The sequence below is a fragment of the Pinus tabuliformis genome, chromosome 4_2 (genome assembly GCF_031772625.1).
Source record: "Pinus tabuliformis cultivar Carrire ecotype Pingquan chromosome 4_2, CPIR1, whole genome shotgun sequence".
NCBI lineage: Eukaryota > Viridiplantae > Streptophyta > Pinopsida > Pinales > Pinaceae > Pinus > Pinus tabuliformis.
The window spans coordinates 523,027,364-523,035,198 of record NC_142304.1 but is presented as its reverse complement, the minus strand read 5'-3'; the positions used below and the strand labels follow the sequence as shown (position 1 = coordinate 523,035,198).

The following is a 7,835-nucleotide window of genomic DNA, read 5'->3' as shown; positions in this document are numbered from 1 at the left end:
CAAAAACTATATGCTTGGATTATCTCTAAAACCTTCCCAAAACATCTCTGAAATCTTTCCAAAAAAACCCTTGAAATCTGTCAAAGACATCCCTGAAATCTGTCCGGAACATTCCTGAAATTTGTTAAGAACGTCTTGAGGACGGCCAATAAGTCCCCAATAAGTCCCCCAACAGTTTTGGGGATTCCTAGGGATTGAAAAGTCCCCAAAAAGTGGGGACGCAGGGTATCTGAGTATTTGTGGGAAAGACGGGTGGAGTAAAAGGCTTTATATTACAAAATTGTTTGTCCTTAGTCAAATAAAAACTTTCTTATTACAAGGAGCAGTGTCTTCATCAGTAACTCCTATATCAGGAAGCCTTAGGCTTAACACTAAATTGTAGACTAACTTAAAGTTAGCTGATCAAGACAAAAGACCAAAACACAATATTCGAAACAAAACCCGTAAAATATGCCACACCTATAACTGAGATTTTCAGATCGAGGGTCTGATATTTGAAAATTGGCAAAATATGCCACACCTATAACTGAGATTTTCAGATCGAGGGTCTGATACTTGAAAATTGGCTCCTAGATAAAGCTCTTCAAAATTCAAGTTCTGGTATTCAAAATTGACCCCTAGATTAGATATACTGGACGATTGCTATCCAATGTATCCATACTATAAAGTTGGCAAAACCGACAAAAAATGCAACATTTGGGTCTGACTTTTGCCGAATTACAAGTCTCAAGGAGAGGCAACCTTCTTCGGATTTTGCTGATCGAAGGGATCTCACAGTCAGCTGTCCACCCTTATTTTGCTTTTTCTTTTTAATTTCAATCCTACCTTTCTCAGCAGGGTTGCAGTTTCCAAAAAAAGCTGCTTTGAAAGTGTTATAATCTCTGGTAACCCTGTTTGCATTTCCTCCACATGCTTTTCCATAGGGACTGATTCCGTTTATTTTTCTGAGTGATCCATCTTCTTCCCTGTGATCCACTGCAGAATGGTTGCCAGGTGAGAAAACTAATGGCTGTAAAGAGGGTGTATCCATTACCAGAGCTGGTTAGTAGCAGCACCAACCGCATCCGGGGATGGAGAGGGGTCCAGCAGTCTATCAAGAATCCTCCAGAGGTAGACCAGATCGGTAGTACTACTGCTCCTTCTCTTCAACCTTCCAATATGAGAAGCCATTAGGGAGGGTGAGAACTGGCTAAGGACCATCTTCATACTTGACCGGTTTCACCCAATGCTGATCAGTCACAGAGTCGTTTGATTGATGACTGACAAAATTATTTCCCATTTTAATTGTTTATCATAAATTATTAGAGAACAATTTAATCGGTTGCAATCTCTGACATCTCTGGACATTAATAAAATTATCTTATCTGACATGTTTTAATTCTGAATCTATCTCCTCTCTTCAGGCAGCAGAAGGTATTTGCAACTCACATTTTTGAACTTCACCAACTCCGAAGGTGTGGACATGTTCTTCAAAGCTTATTTTGTGTTTCCAGATCCTTTATGTAGAAACGCATATCCTTTTTGGCCTTTTCTAATTTTGATGTCAGGCTTCTAACTTTAAATATACTGGACAGGTTCAGAATCTGATAGCTATGTCGTTGAACTTGCTGCTTGAGGATAATGCATATAACAGTATGCCTATTGGCACATCAGAGGAGCACTGTTACCCACCATTGATCCTGAAAAGTTCCCAAAGTCATCAGTGGCCCCTATCAATTACAATTTTGAAATCACAATAAATAAAATGGAAATGGATAATAAAGCATCAAGACATTCTAGCATACCGTATCATAAAAGACAGCTTCAAACACTGATGGCTGTGTTGTCGAACTTTCCAATTGAGGATAATGCATATGAGAGTATGCTTGCTTGTACATCAAAGAAACAGTGTGTACCCATTATTGATCCTGAAAATTTCCCAAAATCATTTGTGGTCCATGTCAATCACAGTTCTGAAATCACAATTAATAAATGTAAACCAGACAATAAAGAAGCATCAAGACATTCTAGCTCGGCTAGGGAAAGTATGCAACCAATAGCCCATGCTATAAGGAATCACATGATTTCTGCTTCATTTACACTTGCGACTTTTGTTCCAGGATCAGCTAGTGATGGAGTTAGTGTGCTTATTGTACAAAATCCATTTGGAGGGGCTTCCCATTCAGGGGGTTATGTCTGCTATCATCTATACCCATTTAACCAAATAGGAGCTCCATAACTTGTTGTTTGGAAGGAAATTTCATGAGTGCCCCATATGTCCATTGATGTCAACGTCAGTCTCAGTGCTCAGCTGAGTATGAACGAGATAACATACTGGTTCTCCAGCCAGAGCATCATGGCCTGTTTTCAAGTAAGCGAAATTCCAGTCTTTATCAGAACAAAAGCAGGATAACACTTCCAAATGGGTTGAAATATTCTATTTTATGAACTAGAGACTGTCAGCTGATTCCCATACTAAACTTCTAAAATATTGTAAACCAATATGAAAAAGAAACTATCACCTTAACACAAGGGAAAATTCAACTCATAAGACAGAACTCGAAGGAGATTGAACATTCGAAAACACTTTGATTAATCTAATTCGTCTTTACAACCATCTCTATTTCCCTGCTTTAGCACAAGAGATCCTCTTTAAATCGAGTTCATACTTATTATTCAGTAATTTGAGATAACTTGTCATTAGCTACAAACTTATTCAAAATTATCTTCATCAGTGTTATAAGGACTGAAATGGACTGGCCGGTTCAGACTTGTCCGACCATTTTGAGGCAAAACCCGGTTTGCACTGGTGACTTGAACTGTTCTTGTCCAGTTCGGTACAGTAAATCCACATAGAATGCAGCAAAAGGGGCCTGTTTTGCTTTTTTTTTTTTCTTTTAATATTGGTCTTAGCTGAGCACTGGGCCAGAATAGGTGTCTAATATTCAAGCATATGGCCCCAACTATTGCTATGCATTTCATGGTAATGTTAAGAATTTCATTTTCATCCTTTTACTTAAACTTTTAACATTATCATGACATGACTCAGGATGTTTGAGAGTGATTTTGACGTCATTGTATTTCATATGGAGAAAGTAGAATTTTAGATCTCACTCAAAATCCAACAGACTTGACAATTTTCCGGGATTTCAGGATTGGGGGGATTGCAACGCTACATTGGATTTTCTCATGTACGAGGGTATGGAATGATTATTTAATCAAGAACAAGCAGCCCTCTATGTACTTAGTGGCATTGGTTGTTGAACTCCTCTATCATGATCCTACTACAAAAAATACCCATCACTCAAACAAAATCTTGACTTGACATGCTATGATTTTTCTATCTTATTTTAATGCTTAGATCCCAATATAGGAAATGATTTTGATGATGTGTAGGTATTTGTTGTAGCATAATTGTTTTCGAATGCTAGAGGCCATGTGGAGCATTTTTGCTGATGTTCGGTTTAGATATGGACTGCACTCGGTGCTATTTTTGTTATGTGCACCCTCACATTTTATATCAATGAAAACTTTTGCTTATTTGTGTATAGATGGTTTGGATTCATATGGATGCACATGAATATATATGTTTTTCTTTAAAACTTGAATATTTTATGTGTTTTTGGTTGACCGTTTTTTTTACCGGTGTCCGTACAGTTCTAGTTGGTTCCCGGTCCGAGCGGTCTATCGATTCAATGATCGGTCTAGTTCTGATAACTATGATCTTCATACAACTCTAATATTATATTTTCTATTTTAACTGGATAATTTTGTCATTAACTACAACATTATCCTAAAGTATCTTCATGCAACTTTGATGTTATCTTTTCTACTTCACAATTATCTTCATGCATGACTTCTCTCTTCGTGCACCAACAGATGTTCCATATTTATTGTTTTTCTTTAGCTTAATGCAAACTGATTCTCCTGTGCGTTTGCACCTTATCCATCCATTGAGTCTTCTTTACTTGTTCACATGCACCTGCATTATCTTTTTGTGTGGATGCACATTTGTCACCCTTTGCTTGCTAAAATAAGCATCTCAATGTAGTATTCCAAATGGAAAAATAGCTTAGATAATAGAAGCAATGAACTAGCTACAACTACTAAATTCAAAAATGCACAACCATACACATTTGAACACAAAAATATGGGCAAAAACTCTGAATCATTGTATTAATTATGGTAAATATGAGTACAATAAATGATATCGGAGGAACTTGGGCTTGCTATTGCAAGTTATGGCAAGAACCTAGGTTGGAATTGTGATGCCCAAGTGTTGGAATGACTCCACCAAAAAAAAATCCCCCGCACTAACCTAGGAAAAAACTGCCACTGCTACTATAGGTGCACTAAGATTTCAGCCCTCAAATCTACTTCAAAATTTTTTCAAATTAAATTTAGGCTCTCCACACTAGCTCCAACCAAACCCAGAAATACCTCACACACCCAAGTGGTGGAAATTGTCCTAGGGTAAACTGCGCCCTCCTCCAACAATTTCTACTGTTGGCTGCTGAAGGGAACTAGGAATTCTTCCCTAAGAAGTGCACAAATAATTCTGTAAAATTCATCCTAGCCTCCTCTCACCAAACCCACAAAAACCCAAAGAGTTTGGGTTGAGAACATGCCCCGATGACCCCCAAGAAGTGTGTGTGGCTCCAACTAGCTGGAAAAACTCCTTGTAGAAAGAATCTTACTGTAGGAAGCCAAATCAATTTCCGGAAAATCTCCTCGAACCCTTGCAACCATTCCTCCAAATCTCTTTATCTCTCCTGGCCCAACTCCCATGAAATTTCCCTGCTCTCTATGGCTGTGTAGTAGAGGTTCAATGATCTCTGTGCAAGACCAGATTTTAGACAATTCGACCCTCCAAAATACAACACTCTCAACCCTACAAAACACCAAGAGGAAACTTGCCATTCCAATGGATAAATTCCTGCAAAATATTTGGCCCAACTCCACTTCCTACTAGCGCCCTAAGAAAAACATGCCCAAGGTGATGAATGATCTGCAAATTAGCTCCTCAAACACCGGAACCAACTCCCCCTTACTCTCCTAGGGTGACACTAGAAGTTGACTGAAGGTAGAGGTGGAATTCTCTCTTGGGAATCCCTTGTGCTAAATAACGCTGGTTGTCTTGGCTAAGCAGCTCAAGGGAACTTGTGTTTAGAAGTAAAGTTGACAAAAGATACAAATGAAGGTCTCTTCTCCTTATTTATAATTGTTGGCCTCCTTTTCTCCCTTGGTGGCCCCCACTCTTTCTCTTTCCTAATTCACACCCCCTTCTCTCGCTCTCCCCTCCAAGCATGTGAGTTCCCTTCTTGGGCCAAATTTCTCTCTTGTGGGCCCACATTCTACTAGCGCTGCAATTTCCATTTTTCCTCCTAAGTCCCATAAAAATTGGAGACATCACAGTTCTCCCTGCCAAAATTTGCTTGTCCTTCAACAATGTCTGAACAAGTGCCCCCTTTGACTTCTCGTCACCACTATCACCGCCAGTAATACCGAGGTCCCAAATGTGCCATTGAGTCATCCCCGATTTCTGCACTATCTAGGCATGAAGGAATCCCTCAATACCCGGGTCCCACGCCATCCTGATCACTATGAAGCACCCTTTGCTCCGGTATTGTCCAGCTAGGTATAAGTACTAGAAGCCCTCTGCATACTATCAATAAGTAGAGCATCATGATATTGTAGGACTCTGTCCAACTCCCCATGAAGCTGCCCTATTGAGTAGTCCACCTCTTGCACTCTAAGAGTAAACTCCTGAAGATACAACCCAATCCCCGTGGGGATGAAGTCTCTCCCGCATGGGCTTCCCCTGATATCCTCTTGCTGACCAACCTGCCATGCTGATGAAGTCCCCCATGCCATCAACGAGTCACAAAATCCCAATGGAAGATTTGAATGATCTTCCCCTGTAGAAATCAACTCATCCCCAAGGGTAGCTATACTGCCAAGTCCTGTGATGCCCGGATCCCATGCTAGTCTAAAAAGGGTGCCACCATGCTGTCGTTGCGCAACTCTGAGCATGACGGTCTGTGCATCATGCGCAAGCTGTATCCTCCTCTTTTGGGCTCTGATGGCAAAATATCTATAGAGTCCCAACGCATTTGGCCCAGGCATCTCCACGAGGTCACGACCTACCCATCCAACACTCACCCTCATTTGTAGCAACAACAAAGAAACCCAGCCTTGCCATGCGACAAAGGCCTCAACGCTTCCCCGCATGTCAAACCAAGTGGGAGTTGGGCCATCCTTTGTCTTGATCCCACTCATCACGAAACAAGGTGTCCAACCAACCAAATCCCTAGATCCCACAAGCAGAACGACTATGATTTACTAAAATTAATACAATGGTTCATATTTTTTTCCCACATTTTCGTGTTCAAATGTTATGGTTATGCATTTCCATGAGGGTCCACTGTTGTAACTAGAGTTCCATGAGGGTGTTTTGACTGCTACAAAAGACAAAGTGGTTCATCTAGACATAGAGAATCAAATGAACACCTTCTTTGACTCAAAACCTGTAGCATGATGCCCCAGGAGATGCAAAATGCATTGGACACTGTGAGACTATCGGGATGCAAAGCCAAGGCCAAAGGGGAGAGGAAAATACATAAGACGCATGGCACATGTGGGGTAGTGAGGGGCATCGAAATAAAAAAGGGATAATTTTAGGGAATAGTACATATGGCGATCACCCTTACAAGGCTTTATTGACACAAATGCTCCCTTAAACCATGATTCCTAGCAATGCTTATTCTAGGATACCCGCATACCGTCCCAGGGTATAAAAGTACCCATCAAAGCAGGGAGTTATCGCCCTCCAGGGGGAAGTCAACAATGCCACAAAGTCAAGTATATCATGAAACAAATAATACTAGGAATAGCCATGGCCGCCCACACCAATAAGGATTTAAGAGTCACTTTCGCAAATAACACACACCCGCATGGCTTTATAGGGCTATAAGGTACATCCTTTGGGTTTATATGGTGTGGCCAAAATGTTCTGGAGTACACCTGCTGAAATAAGGGTAACACATCCCATATCTAAGCATGTTAACTTATTTACTGACCCTAAGCTAGGAAGACATTTGAAGATGATACTTGTGTGAAGTACTTCAGTGCCTTTTGCATTAGATATGGCCCATTCAAATACTCTTATGGTTATACTACTTGTGATGGTGATCTCACTTGATTTTGAGGGTATGTTTCAGATGCTTTCTCCTTGGTACAACTCCCATTCCTTGGGGGATTGATTGAGACTTCTCTAGTAGTTTAGAGAGGACATCCAAGCCTACTTGATGACCTTCAAGGCACCATATCTAGGATGTTGACAACTTTATGAGGAGCGTTGACCTTGGGATGTGTCCAACACTGATCAAGACCCTCTCCTCTCCCTCTATATACTAGAATGCTGCACATTCAAGCTAGAATGTTACCTAGAAAGAAGATGTACCCTAGAGACCACTTGATGCCCCAGGATGACATTGTACCTTCTTGATGGACACTGCCTTGTTTATGGAGCAATTTGATGAGGATGATGACTTGAGATCCATCTAGAAGGTCTGGCACACATTTTTGGATGATGATGTCATGCCCTAGCCTTGTGACATAACTCTCATAAGGCTTGGAGTGATGACATGGGTTTGGTCGATGATGACATGTTTATGAGGAGTGTGTTACTTAATGATTACACATTTGTTGATGAGGAGATGACATTTGAATGTGGAGTATTCTTGTGATGCATCCATAACACATTTTGATAGAGATATTCACCTTTGGAGGATGACATCATCCTTGGAAGACCTTTTCTCACACATATGGGCTAAAATGAGGCTTTTTGTTATGTT

At 40.5% G+C, this 7,835-nt stretch overlaps 1 long non-coding RNA gene across 3 annotated transcripts in view; it reads right to left on the bottom strand.

The window, feature by feature from the left end:
- Positions 1 to 280: 280 nt before the first annotated feature.
- The window catches only part of LOC149170284 (uncharacterized), a 303,708-nt gene continuing 296,153 nt past the window's right edge, over positions 281 to 7,835 (bottom strand). The window contains exons 4-6 of one of the 3 annotated variants that reach the window (XR_016259865.1): positions 2,080 to 2,340; positions 1,785 to 1,907; positions 281 to 1,679 (exon numbers count right to left, since the gene is read on the bottom strand). This is a non-coding gene — a long non-coding RNA (uncharacterized LOC149170284). Of the gene's footprint in view, positions 1,680 to 1,784; positions 2,341 to 7,835 lie in introns of all 3 variants that reach the window. The other 2 variants (XR_016259864.1, XR_016259863.1) reach the window with 2 other exon arrangements.